Below are 15,350 nucleotides of genomic sequence, written 5' to 3' on the forward strand. Positions count from 1 at the left end.
GAAAGCATGTATAGTCTCGTCCCATTGAATGAGATTACTAAACTGATTGAAAAAAACCTGAAAACACACAACAACCTACCTCATGAATATATAGACGAAACAATAAAATCATTACGGTTAATAATACAACAAAACTATCCTGAATTTCATTAGGAATACTGCATACAAGAAGGTTTACCCACGGGCTCATATATTTCAGGAAGACAAGCCAACATCTTCAGAAATCATACAGAAACATCAGTGCTTGCAGATGCAAAACAAAGAAAAGTCACAATGTCATCTTCTGGTAAAGGTACATGGATAACAAAATATGCATGATAGGTGAACCTCAGCTGAATATATAACAATTAAACGAAGTCATAAATACTATACATAAGAACAGAAAAATTACACATTCAGCTTTGTAGACATAACAATAAGAAAAGACGATCAAAACCACACCTTTGACATCTACTGATAACCATATAAACAGACACAATAATAAATGCAGTTTCGAATCAACCACAGACCCACAAACAAGTTGTAATCAGATACACGCCAAACAGACTCAATAAGGTTCCCCTAAACATTTCTCATTACCGAATAGAACTAATGACTACGGAACAGATAGCATTAAAAACGAATTCAAAGAAATACTAGATGATAAACTTAACAGAAAAACAAAGACACAAATGATGAAAGAAAAAACAACAAATCGCACCAAAACATATCAGTACAATCAGCACAAGCACAAAAAATGGCATTTAAAGACCTACCACAATAAATTCACATACAAAACTGATTATATATTCCTAAAAACGAGGCCCAAATATTGCCTACAAAACAAATAACTCAATAACGAAAGTCATTCCTAAACTAAAACAAGACAGATACCAACAGTCTGGTATCTACCAGCTCAGTTTGCAGCGACTGTGAAGAAATCTACGCTGGGATGACTGATGGAACATTTGACGCAATATGTATGAACAGTATTTCATGGCGTGGAGATAGAGCAAGCAAAATAGAAAAATACATGAACATCATAAAAGTCACTAAAGACAGCCACTATATAAAATAAATGACAAAATCGTGTTCTGAAAAAAATATTTTTCTTTCCTATCCTTCACTTCCTCATACACTACAAGCCACTCCCCCTTCCATTTCACCTATTGCTCCTTTCTCCCTTCTCCCTACACACTCTCCATTTCACTACTTGGCATTCACTGTTCTAATACCTCCGCCCAATCTGAACTCACCACCACCATCCACCACCAACGCAGCGCGGGGTAGCCACGCGGTTTAGGGCACCTTTTTATGGTCCGTGCGGTTCCCCCCGTCGGAGGTTCGAGTCCTCCTTCGGACATAGGTGTGTGTGTTGTCCATAGCGTAAGTTAGTTTAAGTTAGATTAAGTAGTATGTAGGCTTAGGGACCGATGACCTTAGCACTTTGGTCCCATAAGACCTTACCACAAACTTCCAAAACCACCACCATCACCACCTAATCACAATTTAAATCTTCAACTCCTTCAGTACACCTTCATTTCTCTTACACATGAAATAATTACATAATAACATAACTAAACCACGCAACACACCTACAACGAGTAACAGAGAAAGAGAACATTTTTGCATCAAGTAAGGAACTAGCGGTAAAATCGTAACACTAGATGAAGTACACGAGGCATTTGTAACCGGAAAGATAGAAACAAACAGTAGTGATATTATATTGTGGTGTGTTTCACATTAAATAGTATCCAGTTCTGCAAAGTAATGAGATTACGCCAGAATAAACAGTGCCAAAAGAAGATATAATTGGAAAATGTGCAAGACAGCATTTCCTGGTGCGAGCGAAAACCAGGCATGAAGTACCGTAAGTAAACTCTAGATCTTTTGTAACGAACTATTTGTAGATCTAGAATGAAAGCCATTCCTTGAATTTCTCTCATTACAGACTACTGATGATGTTCATGTCAATGAAACGAAACGTGTTTGGTTGCGAAAACACGCATTCTCTTGCAGCTGAAAAGACTGAATTAAAACACCTTCAATAATTTTCAAGACATTTCATCTCTTTGAGCATTATTTTTCGAACATACCTATATTCACGATTGCCTGCACTGAGTCCTTTAATTAATGAAACTCTGTTACTTATGCATTCGAGACGCAATGTGGCACGATTTTATTACTCGACAAAGCGAATCGCTATCGTAGACGAGATGGGAACAAAATTTGATACTTATATGTTTCAAAGTAGCGCACGTTGATTTGCTACACTGCCAACTGGCAAGTACCACAAACGAATACTTTCAGGGAGTAGGTGACGGTTTGTTATAGATGTCATCAAATTGTTTACAATGAGAAGTTTAGAAGAGTTTTATGCCCAACGGAACGTATTTGCTATTTGTGAACGTTGAATAAACAGGTGCACGATGCTTACTAGAGTGGAAAGGAAGGTTAGGGTTCGAGTCCCGTCGACGAGAAGGTTGTTATTGACCGAGCACAAATTCGGATTGGGGTGGAAATATGCCACGTAACGTCCTGGCATTTGCCGTAAGCCAGCTAGCGAATCCACAGAAAACCTCTACCTCTCCGCCAGAGCGTGGTATTGGACATCTGAGTTCAGTGTTTTAATTACTGTTTCACTTCGCTCGATGATGGGATTCGCGTCTGTGCACCAAGGAGAAGAAGCGTCAAACGTGATGAAGTTGACTGCTGGAGTGAAGTGGACAGAAATTTTCAAAAGAGCATTGGTGATGAAAATTCTTTTGTTTTAGTCATTATGTTAACTGTTCGAAGGTTCTTAACAGGTGGCAATGGCTAAAGGTACAGTATTCCAATACTGAATACTAATGGCTTTCAGAAGGACTGATTATTTTAGCTTTAGTGACATAAGGTTTTTATTCGTGTGACTGGCATAACAACTCATGTGTTTAGGTGTTATGTAGGTCATGCCCTGACCCTTCACAAGGAGAACTAAATCAATCATCAGAGTTAGTCTATTATACTTAGCTATTTAAAGACCCACATGTAAAACTTAGCAAATTCTCGGTGGAATCGGGGTGAAGTTAACCTTTCTCGTGCGGTTCTTTAACGAAAAAACATTCGTGACTGCGGCAAGAATTTGAGCTAATGAACGCAGCAACAATGTGACAGTGGCTGGAGCAACAGTTGTATACAACAGGCTAGTGGTGTAGCGAAGAAGTCATTGTTGCATGTGTCTGTATGTTAACTTATAAATTTTTCACGTAGGTTGAAGCTCTGTTCAATGAATCATACAATTGTGATCGTGAGTGTTGTTCAGTGTGAAAATGCAGCGTGTTTCCAAACGTAAATCGGGTAAATTGAAGAAAATATAGCCTAGATGTCTTAGAACTGTGTCTTACACAAATTTTAAGTGGGAAAATAAGCATTAAGAAGACAAGCCGAGTAGATGAAATTCCCAAAGGAAACTTGATAAACAGAATTCATGGTCGCCACGGTAAGACGCAAAATTGATCAGTCAGTGTATTGTGCCAAAGAAGAAGAGTGTCTGTTTCTTTAGAATTTCATGAAGCAAATATGTGATCACATTTTCCGTCCTTAAACTTACTGTGTATGTTACTCTGAATTTAGTATTAAAATGTAATTATTATTCCAGATTTATTTTTCCATTACTGATAAACCTTCATCAATTAAAGTCACCCTAGAGTCATAAGCAGTCCACATGGTCTGAAAGATTAACCAAATCTTTAATCATATTTTTTTAGAAATGTTTAATCTTAAAGTCCGAAATCGGTCAACTTCATTAAGTCTCAGAAAACGTCATAGGTTCCTCCATTAGACTTCATAATTAGCAAATGAACTATCAGAATTTTTGTTCTTTGTATTGAACTCGGTTTTGAAACCTAATTTAGTCGAGTTATTATATATATGAACTAGAAAAAACAGTTGCGACTTTTAGGAAAAAATGAAGAAATGAAACGCTGATGACCAAACGTTTATTTAGGCAAGACGAATTTCCGTTCATACTACACTATGAATAACAGATTGCAAGCACGTGAGAAGTACTGTCAAATCAAGGTCCCAGTCTACGTTTAACTGTTTCAAGAAGATTACCGCGTGACACAGGGTTTCATCTGTAAGAAAACTGACACATTGCCCGTATTATTTCTCTCTCTTTCTTTCTCAAGCGTAAACATGACGATGGTACTACTCTCTCTGTAGCTGACCTTTCCAAGTATTACTGCTTCTCGCGGTGCTGGATTTTGAGTGTAGGGAAGACATTTGAGCAATGCCTGGTAGAAGATAACACTAGAAGCCCTTGACAAGCAGGATCACAGGAGACGATGAAAATTTAATGCGTCTTTCGGAGTAAAGCGAAGAACTTATTTTCTTTGTATTTTTTCATTACTTGAATACTATTTTGTAATACTTCAATATGATTTTGTAAGCTTTCTTATATACATCCCCGATTTTTTTGTAGTTCATTTAATTGTAGTCTATAGAAGTGAGATGTATAGTAGCCTAAATGAATCTTCTAGCACTATAATCGTATTGTACAGACCACGGATTTTCCCACTGCAGTGGTTATCATCCTTTCTGAGACCACTGACGTTGAACGAGAACAGGTAGCAGCCAACACTCCAACAAAGTTTAGGACCTAACGTAACTATAGACTAAAAAAGAAGAGAAAATGTAACACACAGCAGTTTATAGTTACAAAAGACAATATTATTTAGTTATGGTTCAAACAAATAAACCACAAGTGATTTTGAACGTTTTTTTTTATTTAATCACGAAATAACGAGTCAGTCAGGCGGCTGGGAGAGTTTATATCTACATTTTTTCTTATATTAACTTTAATATAGATATGAAACGATTAGAATAAATATACATTATACTTTAATCAAAATATTTCATACAATTTACACATTCTTAATCTCAATGGTTGTGTGGTTGGTCACATTAAAAAAATTGGTATATCTTTAATTGTCTTTTAATGAAAAATAAATACATGAATATTTAATAACATTTTATCGCTAATGATGCACAGACGTTAATTGCAGAGCAGTTCGCGTGTTTAAAAAAAACATACTAATGTCTTCCGGATGAATGGAGCACATAATAGCTATTTACTGATTGATAACTCCGCAGCATTTTAGCTATGAAAACGCAGGGACTTGTACTCAAAGAGCAACCCAAAATAAAGTTAAAATAAAAATGAGACTCACTGAAAATTCAAAACATCTCTCTGCGTACAAGAAAACCGTTAAAATATTATGGAATTTTGGAAAATGCACACATTTCACACAACCAGTCATTTATGAATAGCGACGAATCCGCAGAACCTTTTGAGTTTACTCATATACTCTGTACTTGCAGCTTCGTCATCACCACCATAATTCTACGACAAGAGAAGCTGGAGGCAACACATTTCTTTAACCGGTTACCTGGACCTCCGTCCAGCTAGTACCTCATTCTTCCCCAACTCACTTCATCAACGAAGTCTCATTCTGTAGTATTTCCCGCATGAGAGCTCTGGACATCGTCTTTTCAGACATTCTAACCACTACACCATTCCACTAGACCGACTTTTCTCGTGGTATTTGTAACTCGAGATAAAACTATCATATGATTTACTTCATTATCAATATAAACTCTTTGTAATACAGCCCCAAGAACTCTTCTTGTCACCGTCATTTCGAATGTGTCTAGTTTCTTCCTACCTGACTTTTCAGCTGTCCGTATTTTACGACCGTAAAGTACGATTGGGCCATTGCTGGTGTTGTAGATCTAAATTTTTGTTACGTATAAAAGGAACTTACATCAAAACGTATTTCGCATACTGAAACAACATCTTTCTTCTGCTTGTATTTTATCCTTTCAATCGAGGTCTCATTTATTTCGTTCAGTGAACCACATTCTCAAGGTCCCACCCTTATCCTCTCATTTCATCCGTGTAGACTTACAATTTCTGATTGCTCGTAAAGTTGTTGAACGATTCACTGTTATTTATCGACATTCGCCATCTCTCAAAAATATACTGATCAGAACTGACGTATTTTAACACAGAGCCAGAATTCGCATTCCACATTAACCTCTCAGAAAGGGACCGTACGAACTTCCCCTCACCGATTTTATTCATATGGACCAGGACCTCAGTATACGTAAACAGGAAGACTCAACTCTCAACCGTTTCGAGAAGGTCGAGTTTGAAAATTTTAGGCGTGCTTATCTGCTTTGTATGGTAACAGATGTTCGAGAAACTCGCAGCAGAGCCAGTAAGCGCATAGTTTCATAAGCGCGAGGTCTCTGCATCGAATCTCTCTACTGACACTTTTTTTCATTCTCACGTGATTTTAACAACAGCTTTATTGTGACTGTCGAAATTATCAATATTTAATGATTCATTTATTATTTATATAATGCTTATACTGAAAAAAAGGAGACAAAACTTCTTGGTAAGGAGAGTGGAAATAAAAGACGATACACGAGAACTTTCGATCAGATCAGTGCAGTCACTTCATTTATATCATTGTATCTACATTAGTAACAAGTATAATATGTAACCTATAGAGCACTGTACGAATCGGAATGACAGTGGTTTAAAAACATGGAAAATAATAATTATTGCCACATGCAGCACGTGTAATGAACAGTGAATTTTTGTATGTGCGTAATTTTATCTATTGGAACGATTCTCGGTCATCATACAAGTTAGCGGCGTACAACGAATATCGAAGCATATCACCGAATATTGTTACAGACCACTGATGGTGTACGACTATTTGAATTTTTGTGCATGCCTCTCGAGATGCTATCTCTATTGTTTTCGAAAATGTACGCGCAATTTTGTAATCGTTTTGTCAGGTTCTTTGCCTACATGTAAAAATAAACGTCACAAGGGTGCTCCAGCGGAGTATATTTGGAAGAGATTACTTTAATACTGTACGTTGGCAGAGTGCCACAGGATTGAAAAAAAGTACCAGGTAGTAGATTCGATCCAGGTATCTCACGCTTATGGAACTACCGGCTTACTCACTCAGCTGCGGATTCCTGAACTGACAGCGACCATAGAAAATATATAATCAGGTCTAATATTTTGTAACAGGATTGTATAGAAAACTATTGTGAGTTGCGTCTTCCTATTTACTTATCTTGAAGTCCTAGTCGTGCCCTACACAGCCTCTCAGTGTGGTGAGGGGAGATTCGTTCGCTCCCCTTGTCAGACGCTTTTACACCGAAAATGAAGATAACATATTTTGTAAAATAGCTATGAAACATTTACCATCTGTGATGGCAGCGGTTGTGGAATAGATCTCCATCTACATCTACATTTATACTCCTCAAGCCACCCAACTGTGTGTGGCGGAGGGCACTTTACTTGCCACTGTCATTTCCTCCCTTTCCTGTTCCAGTCGCGTACGGTTCGCGGAAGAACGACTGCCGGAAAGCCTCTGTGCGCGCTTGAATCTCTCTAATTTTACATTCGTGATCTCCTCGGGAAGTATAAGTAGGGGGAAGCAATATATTCGATACCTCATCCAGAAACGCACCCTCTCGAAACCTGGACAGCAAGCTACACCGCAATGCAGAGCGCCTCTCTTGCAGAGTCTGCCATTTGAGTTTGCTAACGGTCGCAGGTTAGAATCCTGCCTCGGGCATGGATGTGTGTGATGTCCTTAGGTTAGTTACGTTTAAGTAGTTCTAAGTTCTATGGGACTGATGACCACAGATGTTACGTCCCATAGTGCTCAGAGCCATTTGAACCTTTTTTTTTTTTTTTGAGTTTGCTAAACATCTCCGTATCGCTATCACGCTTGCCAAATAACCCGGTGACGAAACGCACCGCTCTTCTTTGGATTTTCTCTATCTCCTCTGTCAACCCGACCTGGTACGGATCTCACACTGCTGAGCAATACTCAAGTATAGGTCGAACGATTGTTTTGTAAGCCACCTCCTTTGTTGATGGACTACATTTTCTAAGGACCCTCCCAATGAAACTCAACCTGTCACCCTCCCTACCAACAATTAATTTTATATGATCATTCCACTTCAAATCGTTCATACGCATAGTCCCAGATATTTTACAGAAGTAACTGCTACCAGTGTTTGTTCCGCTATCATATAATCATACAATAAAGGATCCTTCTTTCTATGTATTCGCAATACATTACATTTGTCTATGTTAAGGGTCAGTTGCCATTCCCTGCACCAAGTGCCTATCCGCTGCAGATCTTCCTGCATTTCGCTGCAATTTTCTAATGCTGCAACTTCTCTGTATACTACAGCATCATCCGCGAAAAGCCGCATGGAACTTCAGACACTATCTACTTCGTCATTTATATATATTGTGAAAAGCAAAGATGTAACAGGTGCTATAATAACAGGAATTTTTTCTGTCACCGCCGACTGTTAGTAAGTAAGTAAGTAATAGCGAAGAATTCTGATTCAAAATAACATTTTTTGGTATCGACTTCTCTTTAATGCTTTTGATATTTAATATGAATTCCTTATCTTAAAATACTCAAATTACGTAGCAGACATTACAGCCTAATACTACTTTTATTCTGGTTGTTGGTGGAAGTTTTTCAACAAAGGAACATCCAGACCATGTCCTATCTGAAAGTTTCTTCGCTATAGACATTTTTTTGTTAAAATGTCCAGTTAGACAGAGTCAGTAACAAGAGCGATCATTATAGTCTTTTCTGAAGTGGGAGGAAATGACACTCTGAGTTGAGGATAATTAAGAACGGTGCGGAATTCTGATCCCATGTCAGGCATCCCAAAACATCAGTCCATTCACAATTCTGATCCTGTCACGTATTTCAGGTTGGTGCGTAAGTTCGACGTACTGTTTTTGCTTTGCATGTTGGTATTCCGGTTGCTATGGGTTCAATTATCGATCGTCATTTTTTTATTTGTAGTTAACTGTTGCTATCTGAGTATACATATTGTCATTTTGTCATTTAGAGATAGTGAGTGGAGCTGTGGACGCTAGAAAATGGAGCAACAACTCGAGAAATAGGAGCATTTCCGACACAGTCTTCTGTTTGAGTTCGGTAGAGGGATGACAGCAGCGGAGACAGCCAGAAACATTTGCCCGTATGTGGGGATAATGCTACTGGACAGGGCACTGCAAGAAAATGAGAAAATGGTTCTCTTGTTTTACGAAGTATCGTTTTGACATTAGTGATTCTCCACGTTCAGGAAGACCTGCGGGGTTTGATGAAGATCGATTAAACGCATTAATCCACAATGATCCAACTCAGTGTACTCGAGAATTGACAAATTGGATGAAATGTGATTATTCAACCATCGTGCGACATTTTCCTGCAATGGGGAAGGTTAAAAAATCGGGTATAGGGGTATCGAATGCGCTAAGCTAAATTCACAAAAATCAGTGGGTAGCCATATCTGCATCTCTGCTTGCTCGTCATCAATTGGGTCGTGAACAGCACCAACCATTCCCCTCCTGTATCTTTACTGGTGACGAGAAACGGTGTCTTTATGCTAACATAAGTAAAAGAAAGGAGTGGTTGAGCCCAGACAAAGCAGCAACTCCCTGTACAAAGGCCTGCGCGCATACGCAGAAGATAATGCTATGCATCTGGCTCGAATAGCGAGGTGTGGTGTACTGCGAATTGCTTCCCTGAGGTGTAAACATCACTGCTGACATTCGTTGTCAACAACTGAGACTTTTTGCAGACGCAGTCCGAGAACAGCGGCCAGGAGGACTGCGTGAAGTGATGCTACTTCACGATAACGCCCGCCTGCATTCTGCTAGACTGACAAAAAACACCAGACAAGAGTTGGGTTAGAAAGTCATTCCGCATCCACCTTATTCATCTGATGTTGCACCCTCAGATTTTCACCTTTTCCGCTCTCTATCGAACTACCTTCAATGAACTTTCTGTCCGGATGAAAATGCTCTCTGAACAAGGCGCGACGGGGCCTTCGCCACACAACCACATGATTTTTACAGTCACGGAATCGAAAAATTACCCCACTGTTGGCAGACTGATGTAAATAGTGACAGACAACATACGGTTAATGAATAAAGTCTCTGTTATGTGTGTGTTGTATTTATCAAACTCATGGAAAAATACTACCAACTTATGCACCAACCTAGTAATCCATTTTACTTTACAGTGAATCACGTAATTCACGTAATCACGTAATCATGTAAAACACCTTCTCAGCAAGTTCCCACCATTTTCCAAACGTGGGAAACTGTAATGCAATCTCAAATGCATGTGGTCTATCATTGCTGTCATCATATTTTGCTTCTCCATTTCATGCAATAGGAGACAGATATACTGACTGTAGGGAATCAAAAATATGTGTCACTTTCTCACCTCTATGCTGTATTCATTACACTGGCTGGAAATGATTATAATTTCCAGTGGAATCATATCAATTGTCTAATTCTCGTCAGCGACTGAGCAAGTCTCGAATAAGAGCATCTTAGCATGCACTTCCACTCGTCAGACGCTCCTTCTCGCACAAGCGAGCTCTAAGAGGAGGCATACTGCATTAAAGTTTATGTTATGGAAAACTAATGCAGAATAAGTCATGGCGAACCAGTTTCAAAGCATCAATACCTATTTGCCAGGGAAAACGTATTACCTACAAATCAACATGTGTAACGAAAATTCTTTACTGTAATATGAGTGAGTACAGCAGCAAAGGGACCCAGACATTACACAGATAATTCCAGAGACCACTACTTCATCAAGATACTTACTTACTTTCCTTATCCTTGTGAGAACATCTGAACTCTCTTGTTCCAAAACTCTGCCGCCTTAATGACCTTGTCATTGCATAAAAGTAAATCTTCCACTGTGCAAACAAACTACGTCCTTGGGCACATGAGCAAATGTTCAGTCTTCTCTGTTTCTCCGCATTCACAATGGCCATCTTCAGAGTAGCCCAACTTAATCATATTTACTTTGCATTTTCAGACCCTTTCCTTAATATATTCAGTGCTCTCCATGTACTCTACTGTAGCTGATGCCCTTGTGTGATGTCTTGTTTGGGATGCCCGTTTGTATTTCGCAGAGAATCCAACTATAAAGACACAGTATGGGTGTCATGTCAGCATTCTAACGGTACTGTCCGTTGGATAAAACTCTTCCTGGACTTAAGACGACTTGGAACTGTGTGGTGGCTATACGTTAAAAGCCGTGGGTCAATTTGCTGCTTTTCCCCCTCTGTTTCACTGGCTACTTTACGTCTGATACTTGGTGTTCCTATGACTGCAAATAGGTAAATTTTATGGACAGATGCAGGCCTCAGACATCTGGTGACAATCTCATTTAATGCGACGTCTACTTGTTTGGACTGCAAGACGCATCCCGTACTGGTGCTGCATATTTTCCGGCTGCAAAACTGTGAACCACTGCCGATGATCGAAGAAGTTCAGGCTGCACTCCACATGTTGGACCAATCACTTTACGTATAATGTTGTTCCTTGCACATAGCTTTCCTTTTAGATCAGTGCAGTGTTTTTAAAATGACAGTGTAATAACTAGGCTGAATCCTAGGTACTTCGGTTTGGAGCAGTGTTGTAGTCTAACGCTCTCCATTCTATTTCGAACTGTCTTGAGGCTACTCTACTACGCAGGTGGAATGCGCATGCTTTCCAGATGATTTTCACCACAATAGTTCCCCAAGGTATCCAAAGCCTCTGTTAGTTGCCTTTCAACCTCTTCAGATGTTCTTCCTTGAGCAATAATGGCAGCGTCGTCTGCATATATTTATCTCTTTATTTCTGGCTCATGTGGCTAGTCATTTGGTACATATTTTACAAAATGGGGGAAGGAACACGCCCTTGTGGTAATCCATTCTTTTGCTTGATCCATCTACTTTTCTTCCCTTGGAGGGCTATGTAGAATCTTCAATTCTGCAGCATACCACTTAATATGTTAGTCAGTCGAATGTCTTTCGTTATTTCATACAGTTTCGTGAGGAATCGTTGATGGTTTAACGTATCATATGCAGCAGCAAGGTCAACAAAGACAGCAGCAGTTATTAATTTGCTTTCAGAAAGGTCCTCAATGTTCTGAGTCAGATTTGGTATTTGAACACAACATGCTTTCCCTGGTCTGCATTCAGCTCGTTCAGGGATACGTTTTGAATCGATTTTGGTTGCTGTTCTTGACAGAATCCTTCGTCCAGACAACTTATATAGGTGGCACGTTAAAGAAATACGACGGAAATTTTTGGCTCTTTGCCAGGATTTAATAATGCTATTGCTTATAATTTTCTCGACAGCTTGGGAATCTGAAATGTTTCCAAACATCTGTTCATCATCCTCACTGGCCATTCATTAGTTTTTGGACCATACTGTTTTATTTGTTCAGTTCTTATGTCATCACGGCCTGCAGCTTTATTTTATTTCAGTTCTCGCACTGCTCTTCCTAGTTCTTCAGGTGAGAATGGAATTTCTAAAGATTCCTTCGCTCCACCTGTATTTCTCTTGAGATTAAACCTAGTCAGCTTCTGCCTTGTCTTTCCATTCAGTAGTAGTTAGTGAGCATTCTGATTCGGAGTGACGTCGTTTGTACTCAACGGCGAGTTAGTAGGACCATTATGAAAATTTTTTATCAGCTTCCACGATCTTCGACTGTTCTGTTCATGTTCAGATCGTATAGTAATTTAATCTGTGTCTTCCTTCTTTGGCCAGCTATGTTTCAATATAGTTCTTCTCCAATTTTAGTTGTATTTGTACTTGCTCCTATAGTCGCTCAAGAGGTATTGTGAGCTTGAGTCAAGGCCAGATGTAAACTGGGTCCAACGTCCACGTGGAATATGCCTCCATGACCCATGGCGTTTTCTTTACAAGTCTGCTAATTATTTGTAATTTTTTGGGTCTGCCTTTTCAACTTTGAGATCCAATTCTTCTCTGAAAGCTTTCAATTTCGCTTTATTGAAGTTAAAACTTTCTTCTCGGACAACTCTATAAAATATACAGAATATAGGGCAATGTTGCGTACTGGGGAAAGGTCTTTCTGTTGTTTTGGTAAAATGATGAGCAATGTTCTCAGTAATGAAGATGTCAGGGTTATAGCCTCTATGCTATCTGCTCCTATTAAATGATGATCTTAGTTGAAGATCAAAAATAAGCTTCAGGCATTCTTTTTTTGTCCAGTTTTCTTGTTTTTCACCGTTTTCATCAGCTCAGTTACATCCCCAGTCGATACTTTGACAGACCAAATCTTCCAATGATGTTTTGCTTATGAAAATTTCTTGTTTGATGGAAGGTAAAATCAAATTAGATGATACGTACACTGACTACACAACTGTAGCTCAGTTGTTAAAATTTTAATTTGTTTGTGTCCATGATACTTGTTAACCCAATCTCTGTATCTGGTCTTACAAAGATAGCACTGCCCTGTTGTTCATGATGGCGTTGCATCTTCATTCTTTATACTTTTCGTCTTCGGTCATTTACCCTTCTGTATATTTCCTGTAATGCTAAACTGTCCCGTGAATGTTGTTTGCACTTGTCTAATAGTAAAATTTTTTCTCTTTCAATTTTTCAATATTTAATGAAGTCATTGCAATTTTTGATACTGGAAAGGTCCAATTTCGTGTGTTTGTCATTTATCTCTTATGTTTCTCAGTGGTAGAAAGATCAGTCGTTGACACTAGTTCAACGTTTTCAGGATACGCCTGACTGTATTCTCTCTACACAAATCGTTCGCAGAGGTTCATTCCATGTACCCATTTATCAAGATGATGTACCAGTATTGTGACATCAAGAGCGCACAAAGAGTATCTTGCGCCAATTGATCCGGAATAAAACGCAGTCCAGCTAACAATGTAGAACAGTTTTATTGAAAAGTACATAAATGAAAGTAATCCTCTTTTGGAGAAACATTAATCACTACAACAGTTTGTTGGAGGTCGGTAATTATCCCTGAATATATACAGGTCTGAAGGACATAATGATGAAACAAAGTCTAATATTCTGAAACAAAGTCTAATATTCGTTCAGAAGTAGAACTAAGTATGTAGTGGAGGTCAACGTCGATGGCAAGTGCATGGTCGTCTCCGATGCAGAGGCGAAGTCCTGGTGATGGTGAAGGCAGATACTGGTGGCTCCCTTGGTCAGCAGTCGCTCGTGCAGCATGTGACGTATAAAACAAAGATTCCGATCGAGATTTTGATTGAAGAACTTCGGATATAGTCGGTGTCTGGCCCAGAGCTCGACGGAAGACTGCCTTGGAGCGGCGTTGCTCCGCCCTAAATACCCAGGCAACTTAGAGATACGAAGGGAACTATTTGCGATCACTCTGCCTGCAAAAAGAAACGAGCCCACGTGGCCAGCGACCTCTAGCATCGCTCGCGTTGCCGTCTCCTTGCCTTTTCAGTCTGCCTGATTGAAATTCTGTTGTCTGCTGATGTAACCCATTCTGGGTTTAGCCTGCTCACATATCACAGGTGTGAGAGGGGTTGTAGGTCTGCAAGGCATGAGGCCCATACACCACATTCCTCCTCGTGTGAAAGATGAGAGTAGCCTTGAGGTGGGAATGGGAGGGAGGAAGTCCGAGTCTGGAACACAAGGTCACGAAAATCCTCCAGCAAGGAGGCGTTGGTGTTTGCTGGGGTACACCAGGGCGACCTGGTTGGAGGCATGTGGATTTGGTGTGTAATTTCACTTATCCCACAGCCAGACAGAAGAGCAGGATGACCACAGCTGCCGCCCAATGCTGGCAGTATCGAGTAATGGAGGCACCGAGATGTCCAGCAGCCATGTCCCTAGGCTGGGATCGAGGCTCCACCAAGAGGCTTGTGTCGGCGAACCTGGAGCAACTAGCAAGGCTGGCAGCGGCTGAGGTGTGAGCCATCTGGAGGTAGTCTGTAAGCAGACCAAACAGAGGAACAGACATACAGGACGTAGATGGCTGTAGGTGGTACAAAAGCACTCTGCAAATGACTTGGACAAACTGTATCCAAGGGGTGGATATGAGGGCAGGATCGCTTGGAAAGGAAAATTGTGGAGCCCAGGGGGTGGAAGTGAGTGTGGCAACACAGGAAATGTTAACCTGCTGGGCCTATATGGCATGCGTGTATGTGGAAGCGTGAAAAAAGAAAAATGATGGTGCCGAGAGAGTAGAAGCGCGTGCGTGAACACTTGAGACTGAAGAATATTGTGCCCGGAGGGCTTAGATGGATACAGAAGTACCAGAAGAGTAGGAAAATGACTGTCATGCCACGATAGCGTCTGGAAAGGAAAGTCGAAACAGCATGTGCCAAGATTAGAAACAGAAGACTGGAACAGATATTTCAGGTATGGATGAGGCATGAGATGGGCCAGGCAAGGGAGAATGGGCGCAAATAGGGAGGTGTGCTGGTGAGAGATGCGTGAGGACAGATGTGGATGC

Source organism: Schistocerca serialis, chromosome 3 (genome assembly GCF_023864345.2).
Source record: "Schistocerca serialis cubense isolate TAMUIC-IGC-003099 chromosome 3, iqSchSeri2.2, whole genome shotgun sequence".
In the NCBI taxonomy this organism is placed as follows: Eukaryota; Metazoa; Arthropoda; class Insecta; order Orthoptera; family Acrididae; genus Schistocerca; species Schistocerca serialis.